We start from the raw sequence: 14966 nt of genomic DNA, 5'->3' as shown, positions 1-14966 counted from the left end.
ACTCCTGCTGTGGGGTTGCTTTGCCCTCCGGAGGTTCCTAGTGCGCCTTGGACGCATCTCACTGTGGATTTTATTACTGATCTTCCTGTGTCCGAGGGTTTTACTGTCATCTGGGTGGTCGTGGACCGTTTTAGTAAGATGTGTCATTTGGTTCCATTCATTAAGTTGCCCTGCACCAAGACACTCGCTAAGGTGTTTGTTAAGGAGATTGTCAAGCTCCATGGCATTCCCACGAATATTGTTTCTGATAGACGACCTCAGTTTATGGCTCGCTTTTGGCGTGCTTTTTGTGACAGGTTGGGAGTCCATTTGTCATTTTCGTCTGGTTATCATCTTGAGTCTAATGGACAGACTGAAAGAAAGAACCAGGATGTTGAACAGTTTTTGCATTGTTTTGTGGCGGACAATCAAGAGGTGTTGTCTGAGTTTCTGCCTCTCGCAGAATTTTCTCTTAACAATCATACATCCTCCTCTGCTGGGTGTTCTCCTTTTTTTTTGTTGTACTGGGAGACATCCGTCTTTTGGTTCATTTTCCAAATTGGGGTCGGCGGTGCCGGAGGAGGAGAATTTTTCCGGTGATTTGGAGAGAGTTTGGACTAATGTACGTTGTAACCTTCAAGAGGCTAACAAAAAGTCCAAGAAGTATTTTGACAGGAAACGTAAAGAGGTTTTGTTTACTGTGGGTGACATGGTTTGGTTGTCCTCGAAGAACCTGCGGTTGAGGATTCCCTCTAAAAAACAGGGTCCTAAGTTTGTGGGTCCATTTAAAGTGCTTCAGGTTGTTAACCCGTCTGCTGTTAGGTTGGATGTCCCTACTTCCTGGAAGATTAATCCTGTGTTTCATGTTTCCTTGTTCAAAAAGGCTGACGTATCTGATAGGGACGCCACTGTCACAGTTCCTCCTGTGGTGGAAGACGGCGATTATGAAATTTTGCGTATCTTGAATTCTAGGTGGCATAGAGGGAGATTACAGTATCTTGTCTCCTGGAAGGGTTTCAGTCCCGAACATAACTCCTGGGTAAGGATGGATGATATCTCTGCTCCTATGCTTGTTAAAGCTTTCCACAGGAGGTTTCCGGATAGGCATGGGCTTATCTTCCCTTATATCATTGATACGATTATACGGGTAGGTCCTACACTTAAAATGGCCTTTCCCTCTTCCTCCCTCCTTTTGTGTTGCCCTCTATTTGTCTCCCTATTCCCCTATACCCCATTACCCTGTCCTCCGTAGATTTGTAACATTGTATATCTTTTGCATATGTTTATATACGGTTTTTCAACAGAGATTTTCTGTATTCTTTTGTTTATATTTTCTTTATTTGTCCATTTTTCAGTCAACTGAAGAAGGTCGTGTAGACCGAAACGTTAACGTATGTTCACTGTATATTAATATGGACTGCAATAAATTTTCTTAAGCGGAATTTTTTCGAGTGCCAAGGTTATTTTCGCATGTGACAGGGCACGGTCCCTTCTTGAGCACCACTTTAGGGTGTGCAGTGATTTTTTTATTTTTACCCCAGATGACCTGGCCTCCACAGTCACCAGACCTGTACCCAATCGAGATGGTTTGGGGTGAGCTGGACTGCAGAGTGTAGGAAAAAGTGCCAACAAGTGCTAAGCATCTCTGGGAACTCCTTCAAGATTGTTGGAAGACCACCGGTGACTACCTCTTGAAGTTCATCAAGAGAATGCCAAGAATGTGCAAAGCAGTCATCAAAGCAAAAGGTGGCTACTTTGAAGAACCTAGAATATAAGACATATTTTCAGTTGTTTCACACTTTTTGTTAAGTATATAATTCCACATGTGTTAATTCATAGTTTTGATGCCCTCAGTTTGAATGTAGAATTTTCATAGTCATGAAAATACAGAAAAATCTTTAAATGAGAAGGTGTGTCCAAACTTTTGGTCTGTACTGTATGTATGTATGTATATATATATAGTATCTGTTGTGGAATACCTATACTAACTATAAACAAGCAAATCTCTCCCTGACTCAGCAACACCTCTCCCTACTCTGTCTGTTTCCACGGTAGACTGAGACGAGCATAGCGGCGCCGGGTCTTGTATAGACCTGATGACGCTGTGCGACCAGCCTATCACCAACATGGCTACGGCATTATAGTGCATGGCAAGCAATCCCTTTCTGGAGGAGCATCTTCATTGGCTCTCTAAACAGCACCAAACATGCAGGGCAGGGACCCAAGTTCACGCCCGAGCAACCCGGAAATACTCACCGAGCGAGCACGTTCGCTCATCACTACTAATTAGGCATCTCAAGTTTCTGTCACTTTCAACAATAGTTATTTTTAAGGGAGTTTCTATTATTAGCTTTCTAAATTAAAAGGAACCTATCAGGTCCACTAATGCTTTTAATCTGTGCCCATGACCTTTAGATCTTTTTTCGGGTATCCAGTAATGTATTTATTGTTTTATACAACTGCATATGTGGAACCCCAGGGATCTGGTTACCACAGTAATGGCAATATTACGTCTGTGAGCAGGTGGGAGGTCTCCTGGTCAGGAATCCTAAGCATGCCACACCTCCTGCCCAGTCCTGGGAGGGGAAGAACTTCCCCTATATAAACTGGGGCTGAGGTGGGGTTAGAGGAGTCCCAGACAGAGACAGAGACACAGTCTGGTCTGGTGTGGAGCAGTTGCAGGGAAAGTGACAACAGGAGCTCTGTGGGAGCAGTGATAAAAGGAGTCCGGGACTGGAAGCTGTAGAGCTCGTCCGGACTGGAGAGATCTCACCGGACATGGAGTCCGAGGCTGTGGGGACAGTTCCATACCCAGCAGCAGAAACCGACCAGCAGGGGATTTCAGGTCCTCTGGCCAAGAAACCCGAAGGCACGGTCACACGCAAGGGACCAGCACCGCCGTCGTGGAGCGGAGGCTACCAGAAGGCCCCGAGTCACCGGCCATACGGGTGAGCACCACACGGTACACTCAGGGACGGGGGCTACTTTTACCCGCTTCTAGCAAGGTAGCCAAGAAGAGTACAGTTAGTTGGGGAGGCCTACAACTCCGCCTGGCCAGGGGAGATCCTATCTGCTCACGGACTGACCAGGCCCCGATCGCTAGCCAGTACTCCCGGGAGGGTCTATCTTTGTCACCAGTAAAGACCCTGAACTACACCGCACCGTCTCTGAGTGGTTCCTTGTGCCTGCGTGCAATTCTACCATCCCCATCATCCACGTCCGCTGCTCTGAGGCCATACCCCTCCCGTTGGGGGTTATACTACCCACGCTGCACAACTGTACCACCGGCCTCAGCGGTCTGCCCTGCAGTGGCGGTTTCGTAACCGCATTCAACGGGTGGTGTAGTCGAACAATATCACATCTGCCACTAAAAACAGCGCCACTTAGTTTGACACCCTGGGCACGGACCGGGTCACCGCCACGAGGACTACCACCCCCAACGGATCCGGCTCCGGGTATTCCCCAAACATGGCCCAGGGGGCGCGTCAACTTTTGGCGTAGTCGGCAGGATCTCGTGCCCGCAACCACCGGGTACTGCGTGCCTGAAAAAGACTGTTAAACTTACCTGTGGTGAAGATTCCCGCCATCCGACGCCATCTTTTGCCTTCTTCCCGCCATCCGTGGAGTTTTCCCGCCATCCGACGCCATCTTTTGCCTTCTTCCCGCCATCCGTGGAGTTTTCCCGCCATTGGATGCCATCTTGAGGACGCCGCGCGGGAAGAAGAGGGGCGTGGACTCCGAAAGCGCGCGAGAACTGAAGCCCCGCCTCACGTCCGGACGTTGCGTAAGGTCCTGGAAGGAGCCCAGCAGACGCCGACGTCACAGGAGCGCGACGGAAGGTCCTCAACTCTGACGATCCACTGCGGAGCCGCGGCCTACGGAAGAGGATCATCGCAAGGTAGGCCACGGTCCACTAGGGGGGAGGAGGATGTCGGATACGGAGGAGAGCTTCACTGCTACAGCCACCGCCAGCACCACCGCTGCTGCGGTCATGCCTTTCACCATGCCCTACATCCCGGGGGCAGCCTGGCTACCCCAGTACTCAGGGGAGTCCCATACCCTAAATGACTTCAGAGAAAGGCTGGATAGCCTCTTCCAGGTGTACCCCCTCACAGAAGAGCAAAAAGTGAGCATCCTGGTGGCTCAATTAACAGGGGCAGCCCAAAGGGAGGTAAAGTCCTGGCCACTTGGGAGGAGGAGGACTGTCGCAGAGATACTAGCCCGGCTGAAGGACACCTTTGATACCCGTACCTCAGCCGAGATCAAGCTTAGATTCTACGGGTGCAAGCAGCGAGCACATGAGAATATAAGGGACTATGCACTAAACCTACAAGAGGCCCTGAGAGCCATTAAGCAGGCCGACCCTGACGGCGTGGGAAACGAAGACAAGCTGTTGACTGAACAATTTATAGAGGGTCTACATTGCAATGCCCACCGAACCCAGTTGCGGGCAATGGCCTTAACAGGACCCTCATCTGGACTTTGCACAGTTCAAGGACAGAGCCATCCGGGTGCTCCGAGAACCGGCACCAGGTGGCGCTGTGACCCACAAACGCCCTGCTACCACTTACCACCAGGAGGCGGCGCCCTTGTCGGCAGGGCCTGTGGGAGCTGATGCGCAGGCTTTAAACAATGACCCGGCTACAGACCTGCACCATCAGGTCCAAGAACTAACTAAAAGCGTTGCCGCGCTAACCCGAACTGTGCAGTCTTTACAGGTTTCTACTCCAGGGAAGATCCAGCTGGCATCCGGACCGGAGGATATCCCGTGGCGCCGACAAAGGAGGACCCCACCGGCCAGAGGAAGACCCAGCGACCGATACAACGAGGACGGACAACCCATCTGCCGCCGCTGCAATCAACCCGGACATATGGCAAGGTACTGTCCTTTAAAACTGGCACAACCTGGGGTAGAGGGCCAACTCCTAGGAATAAGATCACCAGGCCCATCGAACTGGCGTGACAAATACGTGGGAGGACGTCCAGTCTTGCCTGTAGTACTGGATGGCATTCCTATGAGTGCCCTACTTGACACCGGGTCACAGGTCACCACCATCCCGTACGTGCTCTTCAAGCAGTACTGGAATGACTCGGATATAACCCACTACCCAGACAACGACTTGAGTATCATCGCCAGCAATGGTCAGCCCGTGCCACAGATCGGATTTAAAGAGATGACCATTAAAATCGGTAAAGTCGAACTGGCAGCACAGGGACTGATCATTGTGGACATTGACAAGCGCGAGAGTCACCCAAAGATAACTCTAGGAACTAATGTGATTGAAAATTGTCTTGCAGAGGTGATTCTTATTTTACAGCAGGTTGCCAAGAACGCCAGCTCCGGCCAGCAGCGAGTGCTCCAAAAAGAGATCCGGGCACTGATGCGACGGCAACAGGTGGAACTCTCCGGTGGTGAGATTGGTAGCGTGAGAATGTGTGACCCTTTCCCTATTGCCATGCCCCCGAAAAGTGAAATGATGATTTGGTGCCGGGCAGCTATTGGTCTGAGAGGTAGAGATTACCAGGCAATGGTAGAACCAGTCTACTCAGATAGTAGGCCCACCATTTTGACGGCACGGGGGGTGGTTGATGTACGCCATGGGAGGGTGCCCGTTCGCATAATAAATATCGGGAAGAGGGAAGTGTACCTGCCCCGGTATGCTAAGCTAGCCAAATTGTATACCATCAACCAAAATTCTGTACAGTCCGTGGAACCCTTGCCTCCATCTCATCCAGAGGAAGGTAACGGCTCTAAGCAACAAATGGAGGACTGTTGTCAGCAACTACATTTGGGTACTGACTCCACTCCCTCACACCAGAAACAGGGAGTCTATCGGGTGGTTCGAGAGTACGAGAGAGTGTTTAGTAAACACCCGCTAGACTTCGGGCGAGTAAAGGGGGTAGAACACCACATCCCCACGGGAGACCATCCTCCCATAAAGGAGAGATACCGACCCGTACCCCCTGCACACTACCAACACGCCAAGGGGATGCTTAGAGACATGAAGGAGGCTGGGGTAATCAGGGATAGCTGTAGCCCCTGGGCAGCTCCACTAGTCTTGGTTAAAAAGAAAGACAACACCATGAGAATGTGTGTAGATTACCGGAAAATCAACCGTATCAGACACAAAGATGCGTACCCCTTACCAAGGATAGAGGAGTCTTTGGCTGCTTTAAAATCTGCTAACTTCTTCTCCACTTTGGATCTCACTAGCGGGTACTGGCAGGTTCCTGTAGCAGAGGCGGACCGGGAGAAGACCGCATTCACCACCCCGATGGGACTTAGCGAGTTTACCTGCATGCCGTTCGGACTCTGCAACGCACCAGGAACCTTCCAACGATTGATGGAATGCTGTCTGGGACACCGGAACTTTGAGACGGTCCTGCTGTACCTGGACGATGTTATAGTTTATTCCAAAACCTACGAGGACCACCTGAAACACCTGGCGGAGGTGTTTGAAGCCCTGGCAAACTACGGTCTGAAGGTGAAACCGTCGAAGTGTCACCTGCTAAAACCAAAAGTGCAGTACCAGGGACACGTGGTGAGTGCTGACGGAGTGGCCCCCGACCCTGATAAGATCACCGCGATTAAGGAATGGCCAAGACCCTCCAGCGTAAAGGAAGTGCGGCAGTTCCTCGGGTTGGTAGGCTACTACCGAAGATTCATTCCCGGTTTCACCAAAAAGGCAGCTCCTATGCAGGACCTCCTGATAGGCCAGTCCAGGAAGGCCAAGAACCAGAAGCCGCCCTTCAGATGGGAGAAGCTGGAAGAAGAGTCCTTCCGCCAGCTGAAAATGGCCCTCACGGGGGATGAAATCCTGGCGTACCCTGATTACAGCCAGCCCTTTATCCTCTACACCGACGCAAGTAACATCGGGCTGGGAGCCGTACTGTCCCAGATCCAGCAGGGGAGAGAACGGGTAATTGCTTACGCCAGCCGAAAACTGCGACCCACCGAAAGAAACCCTGAGAATTACAGCTCATTCAAGCTAGAGTTCCTGGCAGTGGTGTGGGCAGTCACCGAACGCTTTAAGCACTACCTCGCCTCTTCCCGGTTCACCGTGTACACGGATAACAACCCGTTGACACACCTGGACACTGCAAGACTCGGTGCCCTGGAGCAGAGATGGATGGCCCGCCTGTCCAACTATGAGTTCACAATCAAATACCGGGCAGGACGCTCCAATACCAACGCGGATCCCTTGTCCAGAATGCCAAACCTACCGGACGTAGGGGAAGATCCAGGGGAACTGGAAGAAGTTGAACTCCCCGCGTTTCACCGTCATGGGACTACCCAGTATTCCCACCGTGTAAGGGGTAAGCAATCCGCTACGTTCAACCCCTTACCTCATTACAACTGGGCAGAAACGCAAGACAGTGACCCCGCCGTCCGACTAGTGAAGGAGATGCTGACTCAGCCAGATGCCCGCCTTGACCCAGACGCTCCGGTGGAGACCAAGCAACTGTGGGCTGAGAAGAGTCGACTGTTCCTTTACAAGGGGAAGTTGTGCCGCAGAATGGTTAACTCCCGGACGCATGAACTGATCTGGCAAGTAGTGGTGCCAAGAAGAGACGCGGCTATGGTCCTGGAGGCATACCACGACGGAGCTGGGCACTTCGGATGGAAGAAGCTGGAGTTCCTGCTGCGCGGGCGGTTCCACTGGGTAGGCATGAGAGGAACCATCGAGAGGTGGTGCAGAGACTGTGGTCCATGCAACCTAAGAAGGAAGGACCATGCCAGCCAGAAGACCCCCCTGCAGTCCATCGTCACCAGGCAGCCGTTGGAACTGGTAGCCTTGGACCATGTAAAACTGACCCCCAGCAGAAGTGGCTACGTCTATGCGTTAACCATCGTGGATCACTACTCCCGGTTCTTGGTTGTAGTCCCCGTCAAGGACTTAACGGCTCAAACAGCAGCTAGAGCCTTCCAGCAGCACTTCTGCCGTCCACACGGATACCCAGAGCAGGTGCTGACGGACCAAGGACCTGCCTTTGAAGCGGAAGTCTTCCAGGAGTTCTGCACTCTCTATGGCTGCCGGAAGATAAGAACAACACCCTATCATCCGCAAACCAATGGACTCTGCGAGAAGATGAACCAGATGGTGATAGACCTTCTGAAAACATTGCCCCTGGAAGAACGCAGTCTGTGGCCTGAGAAACTGCCTGATCTGGTGGACCTATACAACCACATCCCTGTAGGTCCTACCAACTGTACCCCGGCTTACCTAATGAGAGCAAGACCTGGTAAGCTGCCTATTGATCTGGATATGGAAGTCCTGACACCCGAGGACACTTCACCAGAAGCAGACTGGGACACAGAGAGGCAGCAGCAGTACCGGAAAGTACAGGAGAGCGTTGAGCGAAGTCTCTGTCAAGCAAGAGAAAGACAGGAGAAGACTTACAACCAGCATGCTCCCGCTGTTCCCCTGGTACCTGGAGAGCAGGTCTTGAAGAGGAAAAGACGGCTCCACAAGTTGGACAACCAGTGGGAGAAGGACCCGTACACCGTACTGCCATCAAGCCATGAAAACCCGAAAGTCTGCACAATCAGTAAGGATGGTGGAGAAACCACAGCCATTGTCTCCCGAGATCACCTGAAAAAGTGTCCCGAGCAGCTACGAAACCCTGAAGAAGATCAAGAAAACCCTCGACCCGCAGAGGAAAGGGAAGAGATGGTCAGTACTGTACTCGGAGACTTCCCTCGATCTTGGACACAAGTAAATGGCGCTGTTGTAGTACCCGTCCTCACCTTCCTCCAGCCAGCATCCCAAGTGCCTACGGAAAAACAGGTAGAGCTGGAAGAGCAGCTGGTCCAGGAGGCAGAAGACCCCACACAAGCAGACCAGGAGAATCGACCCTCTGCTTATAGTGAGCCTGCCGTGCCCCTAGTGAGCCAAAGAGTCCGTAGACAGCTGCCCAGCTTACCTTTAACAGCTCCTACACCCTGTAGTGCAGGACCAGTTAGTGAGCTCCGTAGGTCCACTAGAGCCACTAGAGGCCAGTTGCCCGTACGTTGGAGGATCTAAAGTGTTTAGATTGTTTTATTAATATTTACCTGTTTACTGTTGCTTGTAAATAATTATGTTTTTCCAGTTATTTTATAGGTATCTTTTGTGGATTTACTAGAACTTTATTGTATATATGTTTGGAGCGTAACCCAGGAACGGACTAAAGACTGTTAAAGACTCGGGGCAGAACAGACCCCTACCTGGTTACGGCTCCCTGTTCTTTGGTGAAATGGACACCCTTTTTGTTTCAAAAATTGCACCCGGTTGCGGACACGCCGTGACCACTTTAACATGTTTTTCCTTATTGTATTGTTCCTGTTTATACCCTGTTATGTTCTCAAAAAAAAAAAATATGTTTAGTCCCGGAGTACTAAATTTTACTAGGGGGGAATGTGGAACCCCAGGGGTCTGGTTACCACAGTAATAGCAATATTACGTCTATGAGCAGGTGGGAGGTCTCCTGGTCAGGAATCCTAAGCATGCCACACCTCCTGCCCAGTCCTGGGAGGGGAAGAACTTCCCCTATATAAACTGGGGCTGAGGTGGCGTTAGAGGAGTCCCAGACAGAGACAGAGACACAGTCTGGTCTGGTGTGGAGCAGTTGCAGGGAAAGTGACAACAGGAGCTCTGTGGGAGCAGTGATAAAAGGAGTCCGGGACTGGAAGCTGTAGAGCTCGTCCGGACTGGAGAGATCTCACCGGACACGGAGTCCGAGGCTGTGGGGACAGTTCCATACCCAGCAGCAGAAACCGACCGGCAGGGGATTTCAGGTCCTCTGGCCAAGAAACCCGAAGGCACGGTCACACGCAAGGGACCAGCACCGCCGTCGTGGAGCGGAGGCTACCAGAAGGCCCCGAGTCACCGGCCATACGGGTGAGCACCACACGGTAAACTCAGGGACGGGGGCTACTTTTACCCGCTTCTAGCAAGGTAGCCAAGAAGAGTACAGTTAGTTGGGGAGGCCTACAACTCCGCCTGGCCAGGGGAGATCCTATCTGCTCACGGACTGACCAGGCCCCGATCGCTAGCCAGTACTCCCGGGAGGGTCTATCTTTGTCACCAGTAAAGACCCTGAACTACACCGCACCGTCTCTGAGTGGTTCCTGGTGCCTGCGTGCAATTCTACCATCCCCATCATCCACGTCCGCTGCCCTGAGACCATACCCCTCCCGTTGGGGGTTATACTACCCACGCTGCACAACTGTACCACCGGCCTCAGCGGTCTGCCCTGCAGTGGCGGTTTCGTAACCGCATTCAACGGGTGGCGTAGTCGAACAATATCACATCTGCCACTAAAAACATCGCCACTTAGTTTGACACCCTGGGCACGGACCGGGTCACCGCCACGAGGACTACCACCCCCAACGGATCCGGCTCCGGGTATTCCCCAAACATGGCCCAGGGGGCGCGTCACATATATTTAAGTAAAATGAACTTATATCCAGTGTCTTGATGTATGCTAATAAACCAGGACTTGTTCAGTGTGGTGTTTACTCTATAAAAGTAGTCCAGGTCCAGAAGCTGCAATTTTGCCTCCTGGATTGACAATCCCTGCACTCCTGACATCTTCATGATTTGTACTCCTCCCAGCACATTGATGTCATTGTCACAGGTTTTTAAATTGCCCACTGCAAAGTAGAGCTGTGGGAGGGGAATCAAGAAGCCATGACGAGTGAAAACTAAGAAAACTCAGGCAGTACAGAGTGTACTGCCTGTACTGTCCCGTTCCAGAAGTCCGCTGCCTCATAGAAACCTTTGACTCTGCCCTGTCCTATAAATTCCATATCCAAGCCTCACCACCTAATGCCACCACTAACTCAAAAATATTTTCACACGTCGTCCTTTCCTCAACCCTGAATTCACAGAAATTTTAGCGCATGCCCTCATCATCTCCCATCTCAACTACTGCAATATCTTCCTGAGTGTCCTCCCTGCTAACTCTTGCACCTCTCCACTCCATCCTTAATTCTGCTGCCCGACTAATCCACCTCCCTCCTTGCTACTCCTGCATTCCCCCCTAAGCAAATACTTCATTGGCTCCCAATTCTTCAACATATCTAGTTCAAACTTCAAACATTGAAATGCAAAGCCATCCATAGGCTATCTCTCCCATATATCTCCGACATAATCTCCCAATATTTTACACGTGTAATCTTTGGTCCTCAAAAGACCTTATTCTCTCTTCTACACCCATACATTCCTCACCCAATCGCCTCCAGGACTTCTGCCAAGTATCCCCCATCCTCTGGAATTCCATGCCCCAACATGTCCAATTATTATCCACCACATTCAGAACCTTCAGATGGAACTTGAAAACCCATCTCTTCAATAAAGCTTACAACCGCAATGACCCCGCTGCCACCTCATCACCAGTGAAGCTGCTTCAACCCTCCAACTTACTGTCTACTTCCCCATAACACTGTAAACTGAAAGCCCACGAGGGTGGGGCCCTCTCCCCCTCTGTTCCAGTCTGTCATTGTTTGTCTGTTCATTATAATTTATATTTGTATTTTGTATGTAAACTCCTTTTCATATGTACAGCACCATGAAATCAATGGTTCACTAAAAATTAATAATAATAACAATAATAATAATAATTAATAACAACAATACAGAGACTGTCAGGCGCATGCTGGAGGTGTAGCAGTAGAAACTTTACCTGATCTAGTCAAAGTCAGTAGATTCCTCCTTAGTCTTGCTTCCTTCAACCTTGGCTTTGCTCACTAAACATTCAGAAGGCCAGTGTAAGCAGAATGCACTACCTTCTCCTCCAAAAAAAACGTTGCTACCAAGATGATATTAGTTATATTTTCTGTTTGACCCATAAAATGTGATCCTATCTTTTATATTTCCTATCTATATTTCTTCACAAGCACACCACTGTTCAACCTCTCAATCTTCCTGGTTGGTGTGGGAGAGGAGCAATCCTATTTGGACAATGTTTAGGCCAGCAACCTTATCACAGCCACATGGTAGATAATGTTTAATGTACCACTGGGCAGGGGAAGTTCCAAGTAATGTATAGTTCACTGGGAATGATAATAATTATTATTATTTCTAAAACACCAATATGTTCCGCAGCACTTTACAATTCAGAGAGTACTTGTACAGATAATATCAGACATTGCAGAGTAACACATTATTCAACACATACCAAGAGGAGTTAGGGCCCTGATCAAAATCTCACAATCTATGAGGAAATAGTGGTGACACAAAAAATAAAAATAAAGTGCTTGAGGCATTCAAATAACGCTGCATGAACCAGTCACCAGTCAGTATCTGTACAAGTACAGATACAGAGTGCTATTGAGTGCTTGAGAGGGAGTACATGGAATAGTTAGATTAGTGAGGTGAGGTGCTAGGCCAGTATAAAGAAATGTGTTTTTTGGGCACACTTGACACTGTGGATACAGAGAAATAGCCAGTAGTGCATTTCAGAAAACTGGTGCAGCACAAGAGAAGTCTTGAAAACGCCTTAAATCCTTAGTGAAATGGAGAGGATTACTAGGGTGGTAGACATAGATGAGGGTGGGTAACAAGCGCAAAGACTGGCACAGAGTGGCAGCATCAGTGTATTGGTTGGACAGAAATATGATCCGATCCTGGCTTCTGCATTCAGGATAGGTTGGAGAGGAGAAAGTTTAGTAAGAGAGATCAGTAGACATTTGCACTAGTCCAGACTAGAATGAATAAGAGTAACAGTAAGAGTTTTTTCAAAGTGAAAGGTAAGGAAATGTCAAATTCTAGAGATGTTTTTGAGGTGCAGGTGACAAGAGTGAGCAAGTGATTAAGGGTAGGGGGTGAATGAAGGATCGGAATCAAATATAACCCCAAAACAGTGAGTGTGCTGCTGGAAAGTTATGTGTAACCACATACGGAAATAGCTATTTAATTTTTTTGCATGTTAGTAGAGGAGGGGAACAAAATAAGTTCAGTTTTTGTCAGATTCAGTTTCAGATAGAGGGAAGACATGATGTTAGAGACAGTAGACAGATAATCCCTGGTATTTTGTAATAAGGTGGGGGTAATGTCAGGAGAAGAAGTGTACAATTGGGGGGTGTCAGCTGCTTAGTATAGTATTGAAAACCAAATTTGCTGATGCTTTGTCCAAAAGGGGTGGTATACAAAGAACTGAGGAGGGGGCCTAGGACTGAGCATTGAGGAACCCAGACAGAAAGAGGAAGGAGAGCTGACAATTGATACACTAAAGGAGTGGTCAGAGAGGTAGGTAGAGAACCAAGTGTTTTTGAGGCCGATAGAGCAGAGCATAGTGAGGAGGAGCTGGTGATCCACAGTGTCAAATACAGGAGAGAGATCCAAGAGAATCGACGTAGAGCAGTGACTATTAGATTTTGCTTGTAGTAGATCATTAAAGACTTTAGTAGGACAGTTTCTCTTCAGTGTAAAGGGAGAAGTAGAGAGTTATATGAAAGATAGCGAATTCCGAAGGAAATGTCTAAAGAACTGCTCATGGGATTCTGGACGCATGCCAACAATGGTTCTAATAGACATGAATGGGGCAGGAGAGAGGTGGCCAGGTTGAGAAGTTAGCCTGCATATTCTAAATCATGGCCGGACAAACTTCATATACAGAGAGAGCAGCGGTAACCCTTAGCAATAAGCTGTAAACAATAAAACATTAAAACTCAATGAGCTGGAGAAACATACTGAATTTAACAATGTCTACTTACCTATAGATAGTTAATGACAAGAGAAAAGCCCTTTAACCTATGATTTTACTTGCGGCTAATCTAACTTTTCTATTATATCTCATCTGTGGTTGCAGACCAATAGCAATAGTATGCAACTAAGAAAAGCGCTCAAATCAAATCCACCTCCAAACTATGTGATTTAAGAAGGTAAGTTTTGCTCAGCTTAAATCATTTTTTACTATTTTTTATTTCCTGTAATTAATCAACAGCACATCTACATCCTAGAGCCAGGAGTGTACCGGGGGGTCATAACAGGAGTATATGGAAAGTGAGGTGGGGTGGGCTAGCTATGGTTAACCATAAAGTACAGTCACATTTGTTCTGACCTTTCATGCAAGGACAAACTACTTGATCACCTATAGATGAATCATTTATAATTCTCAGTAGAAAATAAAACATCAAATTATAATCAGTATTCCATAAAGATGACCACCTAAGCACAGCACATAAAATTAGTCACCTCTTCTATAATTACATTTATTTCATGCAGCATTTACATAAATTGCATTCAACACAATTTGCAATAAAGTAGATACAGATATTTCATCCACAGTTATGGTCTAAGCTGCAAAAAGATAAAAGGTTTTTCCTTCCACAAACATTTTTTGCCATACTGAGAGGATATGCCCTAAATATTAGATTGCTAGTATCTTCCTAGAGATGGTGTGAATCTATATGCAAGACCTTTATCAGTAGCCACATTGATAATCTGTGGCTGCTGGACAGTAGCCCTGTGAGCTGCATCCTACCTGTTGGCATCCCTACCTCCACTTTTGATTAGCTGGCCTGGTACAATGCCATTATTATGGGATTTTGCACCTGTGATGTTGTGCCAGGCAAAAGAAGAGCAATGGAGGTTAGCAGGTAGGAGACGGTTCACAGGGATCCCAGCTGGCAACCACAGATGACTAACATTGCCGCTGTATTGGATCCTGCAATCAGATTTGCATCATTTTTAGTTCCTACTGCTAGATCCTACACAAATCTGCAGAATCCATTTTATTTCTTCTATTTGCATAAAGAAAATGATCTAATACAGGAGAAGAAGCCTTTTCTGCCAGTGGCTACGTTGTGGCCATCTTATCATATTTAGGAACACCTTCCACAGCACCACATATTCGATATTAGTAACATAAATTTCAATTTAATTTTTCAAAGTGCTGCCTGGGAATTAGTTTAAAAAACCTTACTGGAGATGAGATTTGATCCTTGTGAATACCAGCAAAACAGCGGCCAATTCTTCTGGATTTCGAGGGTGGTAAACTGG

Source organism: Phyllobates terribilis, unplaced genomic scaffold (assembly GCF_046119375.1).
Source record: "Phyllobates terribilis strain yellow unplaced genomic scaffold, ASM4611937v1 Scaffold_12__6_contigs__length_324123572, whole genome shotgun sequence".
Lineage (NCBI taxonomy): Eukaryota > Metazoa > Chordata > Amphibia > Anura > Dendrobatidae > Phyllobates > Phyllobates terribilis.
Note: the sequence above shows the minus strand (reverse complement) of the source record.